We start from the raw sequence: 14027 nt of genomic DNA, 5'->3' as shown, positions 1-14027 counted from the left end.
TACTGATGGTCTGTATTAAGAGAAAGACATGGTGGATGGCTAGACTCTTATCTGCCAGCAGCTCTCATGTTTATGTTTCATTTCATTGCCTCCCACCCTGAGCAATGTTATCCTTGGTTTGAGCTGCTGAATGCATCAGTTACACATTAATAAAATTATGTAAATTGCTCTTTCAAGAGCTGTGATTAATTATGGCTGAGGCTTTTTCAGTACATGACCGGAGACCGCAATCACTGCCATGTGACAGAATGACAATGACGCCTTCCTGTTTTACTGCATTTGACATCGAAATGTCACACAGGCCCATTGTGTTCACACCAGCTTGTGCTGAAAGTGCTTTAGTGACACAGCTTGCTCTTGTTATTATAGAGCATTTTGTCATATTCACATACTTGTTAATACTAATCCCTTAAGCCTGATGGGAGAAGGGGGGGGGGGTAAACATCACAACAATGTGTATGGGGCACTGAGTGACAGTTTGAAAGGTGTGCAGGGCAGTTGTAAAGTGAACATCCTTATGTATTTGTTCTTCAAACACTGTTTGACAACTGGAAGGATGTGCAAGAACTGAAAGAAGTGCAGTGGAGCTGGGGCACTTTAATAAATGACAAAGGGGTATTTGCCCAGGGTTCAACAGGACATTGGTTCCCTGCTCAATGCCCATGCATCCACTTTATGCACCAGACAAGCAACAACACGGAGCTCACCACTGCTCTTTTATAGACTATAGCAAAAAGGACAGTTTCAGACCATAAGGTGGGGGTTCAACCAGGGCCAGAACTAGGGGTAGGCAGAATAGGCACGTGCCTAGGGCACAAAGCTGGGGGGGTGCCAAGCACCAGCTCCGGACTGAGAATTAAAATAGGCCCTGGCATTTCAGGTACACAGAGGCCCAATCAGCCCACACAGAGGCCCAATCAGCCCACATAGAGGCCCAAACAGTCTCCACCAGCCTTATAGCAGGCTCTCTGGCATTTGCCAGAACCCACAGATTGCCAGTCCGGGCCTGCCAGGCACGTACCTGCTCTGACACCTACCCCATTGTCCGGTCCTGTCTCTCCCCGACTGGCACGAATATTTTTTTGTAATAATGCACTTCTGCGCATGTGCGCACGTACTTTCGCGCATGCGCGTTCGAGTGCACTTTCGTGCATGCGCACCAGAGCATGGTTTCACGCATGCGCACCCAAGCATGCACTCAGCACTCGTGCCCGGCCAGGTTGCCTAGGGCGCCTGGCTGGGTTGGCCCGGCTCTGGGTTCAACGATGGTGTTATGGGCAGTGAGCACATCTTTCCCTTTTTTTATAGTTTATACAGGAGCAGTGGCCAGCTCCGTGTTATAGCTCCCATCATTCCCAGCTGCAGTCATGTGATCCCAGTGGTGGCCAATATAAGGGTAACCATTTGGCAGTTTTGACCTTGTCTCTGTGAAAAATGTATAATAAAGCAATAGAATCAGGTTAGTGCAGGTGTTGGACAGGACTGGCCAGACCAGGGATGACTTTGACATAGTTGGGCAGCTTAAATATCTTGCAATAAATGAACAATCTCTGTTATGTTTAAAGGAGAGGACACTTTGAGTAACTTCATTCACAAGATGTTCCAGGTCCCTATTTATCATGCTGTATAAAACAGTGGAGAGAAACATCACCTGTGATGTTGCCCATAGCAACCAATCAGATCTTCGTTTTTGTTTTCTATCTTGTAGGTGACAAATCTAATTGCTGATTGGTTGCTTCCCCTTAAAGGAACAGTAACATCAAAAAATGAAATTGTTTTAACGCAATACAAATATAATGCAGTGTTGCCCTGCACTGGTAAAACTGCTGTGTTTGCTTCAGAAACACTACTATTGTTTATATAAATAATCTGCTGTGTAGCAATGGGGGCAGCCATTCAAAGGAGAAAAGACTCAGGTAACACAGCAGATAAACTATGTAGAACACAATGGTGTTATCTGTTATCCACTATTTAACCTGTGCCATATAGACTTTGCTACACAGCAGCTTGTTTATATGAACTATAGTAGTGTTTCTGAAGCAAACAGGTTGGTTTTACCAGTGCAGGGCAACACTACATGATATTTACATACATTACTTTAAAATACTTTCATTTATTTGGTGTTACTGTTTGTTTAATGTCCTTAATATATCGAGTGCAGAGGATCTCTTTTCTTTGTGTCTGCCCAGTCTGGCCACCCATTATCTGGGTCAAATCAGACTCATCCTATCACTGGCTTGGGAACAACAATGTAGTCATATTGCAGGCCTACAGAGACATGTTGGGTTAGTATGGTGTTGATGCATCAGCAGAATATTCAAAAATGCAGGTTTTGGATGCTCCGCTATATGGTCCATTAATCTGCGAACTTTTTTGGGGAGTTATGATCCTGTTTAAATAAATTCTTGCTAAAGCTGACTGTGTGTTTGGAGATTTCGATCATACTGGCCAACCAGCAGAGTATCAACAAGCATCGAGTATTAACAGTCTTGCCAGAATATTTCCATTGGTCGGCCAAAAGAGGAGCTGCAACTGGAAGAATACAAAACTATCCACAAAAGCTGCTGCATTACAGCTGGAACTGCCTTTGGAACCTTGTCAATCAGTTCATAAAGAGTCAAACTGATGGGTTCATATCTTATCAATTTATCAGAATTTAAAAAATAAGTAAAAATAACAAAAAACAGCAGTTATTCATTCATGCTCTATAGGTGTCATCCTTACTAGGGATGTAGCGAACGTCGGAAAAAATGTTCGCGAACATGTTCGCGAACTTCCGGACAAAAATGCGAACCCCATAGACTTCAATGGGAAGGCGAATTTTAAAAGCTAGAAAAGACATTTCTGGCCAGAAAAATGATTTTAAAGTTGTTTAAAGGGTGCAACGACCTGGACAGTGGCATGCCAGAGGGGGATCAAGGGCAAAAATGTTTCTGAAAAATACATTGTTGACACAGCGCTGCGTTTTGTGCTGTAAAGGGCAGAAATCACACTACGTCACTCGGGTGGTGTTTCTGGACACGGAATGTGAAAAAGCTCACACAGCTAGGTGGCACTTGGTTAAAGACTGGGCAAACAATGCCTGCAAGGGCAACGTATACAGTAGTGGATACGGAATATATTATTGCTGCTGTAAAAACATCACTCAGGTGATGTTTACGGACACGGAATTATTATTGTTATTTAGACAGAATGTGAAAAAGCTCACACAGCTAGGTGGCACTTGCATACCTCCAAACTGTCCCTCTTTTGAACACTCAACCCCCTGTCCCTCTTTTGTACTGGAAAGTCCCTCTTTTCTCTGCACTGAACAGCCAGAAAAAAAACAGTTTCTAACTTAATTGGCTTTTGGCAGAGAGCTCAGAACAGCTAACAGGTGCAAATAAGATACTTTGTAACAATTTTGACTCTGGTTGGTGCTGGTGGTGGTGAACTACTAGGAGGAGCAGCACATCAGTCCCTCTTTTCTCTGCACTGAACAGCCAGAAAAAAAACAGTTTCTAACTTAATTAGCTTTTGGCAGAGAGCTCAGAACAGCTAACAGGTGCAAATAAGATACTTTGTAACAATTTTGACTCTGGTTGGTGCTGGTAGTGGTGAACTACTAGGAGGAGCAGCACACCAGTCCCACTCCCCAACACAGCTAGACTAATAGCACTGGGCTCTTATAGTAGCAAAGTAAAAAAACAAAAAATAAAATAAAAGCAGTCCTTACAAGGACTATTGGGTTATTACAGCAGTCAGCAGATGAGATCAGAAGCAGTGCCCACAGCAGCTACATACAGAGCACTGCAGTAGAAGGTAGATTACTAGTCAGCAAAGCTAACTAACCTAAACTCACTGTCCCTCAAATCCCTGCAGAGTTCTGTCCCTACAATACAGAGCAGTATCAAGTAGATTACTAGCCAGCAAAGTTACTATCAACTGTCCCTCAAATCACTAACAGCTCTCTCCCTACACTAGCTCTTCCAAGCACACACAGGCAGAATGAAAAAACGCTGCAGGGCTTCAGTTTATATATGGAAGGGGAGTGGTCCAGGGGGTGTGGGGGTGGTCCAGGAGGGAGAGCTTCCTGATTGGCTGCCATGTATCTGCTGGTCTGGGGTGAGAGGGCAAAAATAAGCGCCAGCTAAGGCGAACCCAAATTGGCGAACGTCGCGCGACGTTCGCGAACATTCGGCGGACGCGAACGGCCGATGTTCGCGCGAATTAGTTCGCGGGCGAACAGTCCACGACATCCCTAATCCTTACCCATCTATTTGCAGCTGCCCAACCTGTGTATAACAATCATACATTTATACGCAGGGGAACAGGAACTGACTCATATCACAAAGGGTCTAAAATAAAAGAAATCAATGCGGCATCACTTCCTTATATTCCACCCTTCCCTGTACTTTCCCAAATGATCATTTGAACCAACATAATAACTAGGGGGAAGGTCTTGTGGATTTTGCAAGCTGATCCAAATATTCTGTGATTCACTGTTACACTTATCTATAATGATTGTGCTGTGGGTTCCTCTCTAATGTGGTTGCACCATACTGTAACCGTATCAATACAAAGGTATGCGTCATGGAAAGAGAGTGAGCTTGTAAGAATAAAAGGGGAGATTATCGTTGGCACCGGAAAGAGGCCACTGACATGAGAGGTAGCAGGTAGACATTTGGGTGTGCCCATTGCTTTCTCTTACACACACCTACTTTGCACACGTTGAGAAGGTGTCGGCACTAGTTACAGCTCCTCTTATCCCAGCTTGGAGCTCTTGCAGGAATGTTAGCATAAGGAGGGAAGGAGGGCTGAGTGGGTGGTATATTTATATTCATTTTGGGAATGATGAAACTAGAAATTTTGGGGTTATTTAATACTAAAAACTCAAAAAAATCAAGTTTTTTTTACTATAAAATCAGAATTTTTTGTGGAAAATGAAAACTCTAACTTTTCGAGATTTATTATACCCTGAGGCTGCAAAAAGTCTGAATCCGAAAATCCGGCATCTCAGGCCTGCCAAGGATGTATATAAGTCAATGGGAGAGGTCCCTATCCTAATCGGAAGTTATCGTGGTCAGCGCTGGGTTTAGCCTGAAAATCTAAACATTTTGAGGCTCTTCGGGCGATACTCTCGATTTTATTTTTCCGGGTTTTTTCACCGAACTGATTAATTCCTGCTTTTTAAATAATAAATACTGTAAAGCCAAATAGTGAATTCTAGTTTTGGTTGGACTTTTTTTTATTAAAATAATGAGAAAAATTCGGATTTTGATAAATAACCCCTTTTGTGTGCAGTTAATTTACAAACACAACTGCAAGTGCGGTCATGCTAAATATGTGTGCAAATGCTGAGTATGTTGATGCCATTCATTATAGGTACTTGTGTCCATGCAGATGCTTTGTGTACTTCCGTATAGTAGTGATAAGCACCATTGCTTCTATCCTGCCTCTTCTACTGAAACATGTGCAACTGCACCTGAACTTGCCTGAGATTCCCACATCAAGTGGCCTCAATAGGTGACGCAACAAGTGTTATTTTAACACTGACCACTGGAATTAATTCAGCCCAAAACTTTCCTCCAATTTCAATCATGCACATACATGTGTAATAGTTTTGAGAAAAAATTCTGCATTAGGGTAAAATACGGAACCAGTACTTTATAAACACTGGGCAGATTTGCACATGTGCAGTAACCCATAGCAACCAATCAGTGATTGAATTTTTGCAGGCAGCTTCAGGTTGAACAAATATCTGAGTGGTTGTCATGGGTTATTGTCCAGTATTTATAAATGAGCCCCAGTGATTTGCATCCACTTTGCACACTGCCCTGTGTTCTTTAATGAGTTGACTCTAAGCACAAATGGCACATCTGCTGAGCTGCTGTCTCCTGTGCTTTCATCCTATGCAATAATTATTTATTATATGTACTTTACTGACATATCCTGAGCCATCCTGTTCCAAAACATCTTTTACGCAATGATATACAGATACAAGTCACATAATCACGTAACAGCTGGCCTTGTCCTTGTGCCTTACAACATCCCAGTTCTCCATTGCCCCCTAAAGTGCATCACTAATCCCGCTGTGTCTTTAATACTACAGGCAATGTGGTATACAGGGAAAACGGTGGCATTGTGGATTTCTCTACCTCAATCATTCATACAGGCTGAGACATTGGATAGGGGTTGGATGGCATTTTAGCAATTGAGGGAATCAGGCCCAGATTCGGACTTGGGCAGCCAAAGGCTGAAGGGTCCTAGTGTATGTATGCATCAGAACTCTGGAGATTATGTGTTCAGCACTACATGTCCCCAGTGCTCTTTAGAATGCGGCTGGGTGACATGCCGACCCTCAAATCTTGCCTAGGCCAGGACCTTTGAGACCTCGCCACAAATCCTGGCCTGGAGGGAATACAGGGTTATGGAAGATACAAGTTGATCCAGGGACTGGTCCGATTGCTATCTTGGAGTCAGGAAGGAATTTTTTACCCCTCTGAGGTAGATTGGAGAGGATTTTTACTGACTAGAGAACTGGACAGCACCTGCTAAAACCAGACTGTCTACTCTTGATGTGTAAAAACTCTAGAGTGTACGTTTAAGGCTTCTTGATCTTGTCCACCATTGGGAAATAGAGCTACTTTCTTAGAAGTTTATTTATAATAAGTGCTTACATTTACTTTTTTGCCATCACTTTTGAAAAGAACATATTGGAAAAGATTATATGAGGTCCTTTGTTTGCAGCACTGACATACTTGTGGTTATTCTTAAATGTGGAAGCAGCATGGTTGCTTTGAGCTCAAAATCTCTTAAAGACTTGAATGAAATAGCACTGAGTGTTCTCCAGGCTCTCAAACATGGCAGGACCCTTTTATTTTACCCAGCAAGATAATAGAACAATACAGTTTTGTTATCTAAACACATAACTGGCCTGTGCAATATTCCTTTAGGGTAGGGACACACTGGGCGATTTGGGGAGATTTAGTCGCCTGGCGACTAATCGCCGCGACTTTCCACGACCAATCTTCCCCGAATGCCTCTCCTCGCTCTGCGCCTGACTAAAATGAAAAATCGCCTGCGCTAATCACACGCGGCGATTCGTTTTCCGAAGTCGCCGAAGTTTCCTCGTGAGGCAACTTCGGGCGATTTCGGAAAACGAATCGCCGTGTGTGATTAGCGCCGGCGACTTTTCATTTTATCCAGGCGCAGAGTGAGGGGAGGCATTCGGGGAGAAAAGTCGCTGCGATTAGTAGCCAAGCGACTAAATCTCCCCAAATCGCCCAGTGTGTCCCTACCCTTAGACTGACCTTATCTTGCTCCTTGTCCTCTTGTTTTTGTCTCTTGTATATGCCTCCTACTACTGCCCCTCCCTGCTGGGGCTACAGGGTGGTCAGGTAGGTTCTGACTGTGACTAGGTTTGCCAACTTTTCTGGAAAAAAATACCGGCCTTCCTATATTCTTGCAGTTTTTTCCTATTAATAACATTGGCATCAAGCATTGTTTTTACCGGCCAGGTGGCAACCCTAACTGTGACAGGCTGGCTTTGTACTGCCTGGGGGAGAAAGGTTTGACCCTATTTTGCAATAGGGTGAGATGTCTGGGTCCCATAGCTTTTGGCTGCTCAGCTCCCAGTTTAACTACAGCCATTTGTTCTGATCCCGAACTAAATTTTAGCTGGGAATTTATAATGTTAAATAAAAGTATTTTTTGGATTATTGTTTATTAATATTTAATCAATAGGTGTACAGTACATGCAGTAAGTGTGTGCAGAAGAGGGTACAGGGATAGTTTTCAATGGCAAGTCTGAAAAGTCTTTTCAGAATGTCTATGCGTCCACTGGCTTAGTTAGTGATAGTTAGTTCTTGTTAGTTTCTATTTTATTTTACATATTACTTCATTGTAAATTATACATTCGGTATAATATGTCATTGTATTAATCTTCTCATTCTGCATACTATTTGTTATCATATTGATTTTTATGGTTTATTGTGAAAACCAAATAAAATATTTCAAACCAAAAAAGTCTTGTTACTGGCTGGTGTGACCCTGGAAGGGTTAATAAACACAAGTCCCAAGGCCTCTTTGCTAAAGGCATAACAAAAAGTGCTTGGGAGGCACAAGGTCAGGAGAAATGATGACAAAGGTGCAATGTAAAATAGAGAAAAAGCAGATAAACATGAGAAAAGGGGGAAAAAAAGAAGGGAATGGAAAAAGCACGAGTGAGAGGCAGCCAGAGGTTTGTGCTTGGTTTGACTCTGGGCACTCGGAGACCTGAGGGTGTGATGAGTGTAACAGATTTTCTGAGAAATCCCCTCCAATTCACTCCTCTCCTGCCGCTGATGCTTCTCTTGCTCTCCTTTCACCCTCTCCTCTCTCCCCTCTTCACCTATTATTTCCTCGCTCCATCCTGAAATCGCTCACAATATTTGAATATTTGACACATGCTGAAAACACATCACTTGTGTGTTCATGACATCAGTATATAAGTATTCATGTGCCCCACTGAGCATCACTCATGTAACCCTTTCCATGTGCAAACATGTCAGTTACAGAGAAATCACCAGTGTTAGGTAGATCATGTGTAATACCAGTCAGGCATTGCTGGCAGCCCTAATTTACAGTGACCATTGGCAATGGAGCTAAAGACGTTTGTTGTAGCGACGCCCTGCTGTTTTATAAGCAGTGACTTATTATGATAAGCAGGGCCGCCATCAGGGGGGCACAGGGGGTACTGTTGTACCGGGCCTAAAGAGGTCCCGGCTGCGCTACACTTTTTCAAATTAGCCGGGCCCCCTTGACAGTGCTAAAGCCGTGCCACACCTGCCTACGTCCCAAAGAGCTGAAGTCCCAAAGAGCTGAACTTGAAATCCTGAAGCCGTGAAAAGACCCGAAGCCAAGAAGGAGCCAAATTGAAATCCTGAAGCCGCGAAAAGACCCGGGGCCAAGAAAGGAGCCGAAGTTGAAATCCTGAAGCCGTGAAAAGACCCGAAGCCAAGAAGGGAGCCGAAGTTGAAGTTCTGAAGCCACGAAAAGACCCACAGCTAAGAAAGGAGCCGAAGTTGAAGTCCTGAAGCCACGAAAAAACCCGAAGCCAAGAAAGGAGCTGAAGTGGAAATCCTGAAGCCGTGAAAAGACCCGAAGCCCAGAAAGGAGCCAAAGTTGAAGTCCTGAAGCCGCAAAAAGACCCGAAGCCTAGAAAGGAGCCGAAGTTGAAATCCTATAGCCGCGAATAGACCCAAAGCCAAGAAAGGAGCCGAAGTTGAAGTTCTGAAGCCACGAAAAGACCCACAGCCAAGAAAGGAGCCCAAGTTGAAGTCCTGAAGCCACGAAAAGACCCGAAGCCAAGAAAGGAGCCGAAGTTGAAATCCTGAAGCCGCGAAAAGACCCGAAGCCCAGAATGGAGCCGAAGTGAAGTCCTGAAGCCACGAAAAGACCCGAAGCCAAGAAAGGAGCCGAAGTTGAAATCCTGAAGCCGCGAAAAGACCCGAAGCCCAGAATGGAGCCGAAGTGAAGTCCTGAAGCCGCGAGTTCAGTTCTACTGGACACCAATGTGTTTTTTTTAAAATTCTATTAAACCCCTGGCCACCAATGTATTATTTAAATACTCTATAGGCCCCTGCCACCAATATTTTTTTTTAAATATTCTTTGGGACCCCAATGTTTCTTTTAACTTTTAAGGGTGGGCCCTGGCGCCAATGTTTCTTTTTAACTTATGGGGGACCCTGACCACCAATAATTTTTTAAAAAACTTATATGGGGGGGGCCCTGGCGGCAGTTTTTTTTAACTTATAAGGGGACCCTCACCATCAATGGCTTTTTATAACTTGTGTGGGGGGGGAAGTTTAGCGTTTTTAGTGCTGATGTCTGTGTGGTCTTTTAACTGTGGGCGGGGTCTGGGGCCCAGAAAATTTTGTGTTATGGGGCCTCGTGATTTCTAATGGTGGCCCTTATGATGAGTGCATTGCTGGTTGGTTCAGACTGATTTAGATCACTTGAAAACAGTGTATGGGATACTTTGACTGCTGCTACCACTATGGAGCTTTTCATTTTATAACATTGGGTCAGTTATAGGTGGACTGGGGCAATTTGACTACCATGAGGTGGAAAACTAAATTACTCCTGTGCCATAACCAATTCTCAACTGTGCAGTTTCTGGCTAAAATCTGCCCTGCCTGAGTAATGCCAGGTAAATCCCCTCATGCCTATTATATACATAGGGCAGCACCGGGCAACTTTGGCAGCTTCTCCAATTTCAATTGTAAAGAAAGCACACTGGTCATGCTGATTTATAAAGACCTGGCAAATTTGCAACTGGGCAGTATCTCATAACAACCAACCAGTGGTTAGATTTTTTCAGCCAGCTTCAGGAAGAACAATGAAAGCAAACATCTGATTGGTTGCCATGGATTACTGCCATGGTGCAAATTTGCCCAGTGTTTATAAATGAGCTTTAAAGCACAGGCATGGGACCTGTTATACAGAACTCTCAGGACCTGGGGCTTTCTAGATTACGGATCTTTCTGTAATTTGGAACTTTGTGCTGTAAGTTTACTAGAAAATGTAAAATGTAAACATTAAATAAACCTAATAGGCTGGTTCTGCTTCCAATAAGGATCAAGTACAATGTACCATTTTATTAATACAGAGAAAAAGGAAATCATTTTTAAAATGTGGATTATTTTGATAAAATGGAGTCTATGGGAGATGGCCTGTACGTAATGTGGAGCTTTCAGGATAATGGGTTTCAGATAACTGATCTCATACTTGTACCTAAAACTGTAGGAATTAAACATATATGGGGGAATGTAATATGTTTCGTTGAATGTTACAGACCATGTTTGCGTCCTTTTTGACCAATTACAGACCTCAATGACTTCCTCGCAAAGTTTGCAACCAAATGGCTTTTTCCATCATTTATGTAATAATATGTATATGTAATACATTTTCTAAATCAAAGAGTAAATTGAAGGACCTCGATTTGTACACTACAGAGCTTACCTGTTATCTGCTGTGTATCCTGAGCCTTTTCTAATTTTTCAGCTTTGAATGGCTGCCCCCATGGCTACACAGCAGCTTGTTTATATAAACTATTGTAGAGTTTCTGAAGCAAATACACCAGTATTACCAGTGCAGGGCCACAGTTAGGGGCACATTTACTAAGCTCGAGTGAAGGATTCGAATGAAAAAAACTTCGACCATCGAATAGGCTACTATGACCTTCGAATTCGAACGATTCAAACTAAAAATCGTTCGACTATTCGACCATTCAATAGTCTAAGTATTGTCTCTTTAAAAAACACTTTGACTATATACTTCGGCAGTTTAAACCTACCGAGGTACAATGTTAGCCCATGGGGACCTTCCCCAGCACTTTTCTAGCCTTTTTTTGATCACAGAAAAATCCTTCCATCGATCGCTTAAAGTCGTTCGAATTGTTCGATTTCATCGAACAATTTTTACTTCGATCGATCGCAGGATTTGCACAAAATCCTTCCAATTCGATATTCAAATTCGAAGGATTTAAATTCGAGGGTTGAATTCGAAGGTTAATTAACCCTCGATATTCGACCCTTGATAAATGTGCCCCTTAGAGTTGCCACCTGGCCGGTAAAAATGATGGCTGATCCCAATGTTATTAATAGGGAAAAAAGTTAAATGTATAGGAAGGCCTGTATTTTTTTCCATAAAAGGGGGCAACCCTAGCCACAGTACATGATTTGTTCTTTACTTAATATCATTTTTTTGTTGTTAATGTCTCTTTAACGAAACTCCAGAGGTATTAATGGTAACCTTTGCTTAGCAATGTAATTCGCCAGGAAAGGATTTTACTTTGCGAGCAGCGCTAAACATTCGCAAAAATGGCATTTTAAACATCATTTGCAATTTTTAATTACATTCCCCCCCAACTGAGAACATTCACAATTCACTTTGACCATCTTGATTTCCCTGAGATACATACCTCCCAACTGTCCCATTTTCTGCAGGACAGTCCCGATTTTGACAGCTAAACAACAGTCCCGGTTTTCTTACTGAAATTTTCCACATTTGTCCAGATTTTCTCTTTGCTTTCCTGCACTGATGCCAGAAAAAGATACAACATTTTCTGAAATGTAATTAAATAAGAGGCTTTATGGCATAAAGCCCAGAACAGCCAGCTGCTGCATTTAGATACTTTTGTAACAATTTAAGATAAGCAAAGATACAATTGTAACTATTTAAGATAAGCAGGTCTCTTGGGAGAACTGAGACTAGCAGTTTAAAGGGCAAACTGTAATAACACATAAAACATAGCACTAAAACTCCCAGAAATGATAGAGATGGTAATTAGGGGGTGTGGCCATAAAACAGACATGGTCAAAAACAAATTTCATCGAGAAGGCGGAATCAATATCACAGTTCCTGATGTGACTTATGTTCTTGCTTTTTGCCTGGGATGTCTTGCACATAAGCTGCATTGTCTTTAACATAAAGGGGAACTTCTAGTTAGGCTGGAGAATTGTGATTATTCGAGATATGTAAGTATGACATAGCCTGCAGATTGTTGGGTTAGATCACATACACATTCCAGAGCCCGAGGGAAGCTCATTTGTTCTTTGCTGGACCAGTTTCGTCTTGTAGAACAGGACAAATAGAGGGTGAAAAGTGCATTTATAGAGCAGAACCTGCAGGGCTAGCATTCCTGCAAAGGAATTATCAATCAGTTCAATGACACTGGCCAATCACAGCGCTGCGTTCTCAGATAACTGCGGCTGCATGTCTGCTGGCCTATCTACCTTTCTGTATCTATATATAGGCATCCATTCTTTCCATTCCTTCGCATATATGCAAGTAAACCATGCCATAGCCTCCGAACAATACATGTTCACAGCATTTTGTGCATTAATCCTATTTATTCGGTTATATAAATGGATGGATTAACAGCAAGCACAGGGATTTAACTACTTAAAGGGCATGTAAAGTCTAAAATAGAATAAGGCTAGAAATGCTGTATTTTGTATACTAAATATAAACATGAACTTACTGCACCACAAGCCTAATCAAACAAATAATTTATGCTTTCAAAGTTGGCTACAGGGGGTCACCATCTTGTAACTTTGTTATACATCTTTGCAAGACTAAGACTGTGCACATGCTCAGTGTGGTCTGGGCTGCTTAGGGATCGTCATAAACAAAGCTGCTTGAGTTCTGCATGGCTGGGAAGTAAGGCGGGGGCTCCCCCTGCTGTACATAAGTATGATTGTTTCCCTGCTCAGCAGTTAGGGACCATCTGACAATTCCTATCCACAGCAGTAAATGAAGGGAGAATTTCACTGCATACTTATAAAAACGGTACACATTTTTTTTATTAAAGTATATTGGAGATAGGTTTCTTTTTCATAAAAGAAAGTAAAAAATGGATTTTATTTTTTTTGCCTTAACATGCCCTTTAACTAACTACTACAGCACCCAGGAGATACTGTAATTCCTCTATATCCACTCCATGGGAGCACAATAGGAAGTCTATGGGGCAGATTTACTAAAGGGCGAAGTGGCCGTTGCTAGTGAAAACTCACCAAAACAGCAATTCGCAGGGACATTGCCAATTTACTAACAGGCGTTAGTGAGCTCAGGCGAACGATCGCTACTCTACAAATTCATCAAAGTGTGAATGTTCCAGTTCCTTTTCGCCATTGTTTGCTTCACCAGATTATAGCTGACGAACTGATAAGATGAAGCTACATTCTCACCAATCTTATGTCAGTGTCATCATATCCTGTATGCCGAAAAATCTTAAAATTATATTTTTGGTAATTTTTTTTTTATCCATTTGAAGCTCATGCCACATTTGTTTTAGGGTGGACTCATGTCTAGGACAATGGAGGATCTGTGTATTCCCTGAGGATGTAGTTAAGGCAGTAGAGCACCTCCAGGCAGAAATATCTCACATGTGGTCTGGATCTCACCCAGTGGAGTGGTCAGGGAGGAGAACCTAAAGCCTCACACCCTATCCAATGTGTCCCTTCACTGTAGGCAAATCTTACAGCCTGGAAAGCTACTCCCTG

Source organism: Xenopus laevis, chromosome 4S (assembly GCF_017654675.1).
Source record: "Xenopus laevis strain J_2021 chromosome 4S, Xenopus_laevis_v10.1, whole genome shotgun sequence".
NCBI lineage: Eukaryota > Metazoa > Chordata > Amphibia > Anura > Pipidae > Xenopus > Xenopus laevis.
The sequence above is the reverse complement of the archived record's forward strand: the minus strand, read 5'-3'. Positions refer to the sequence as shown.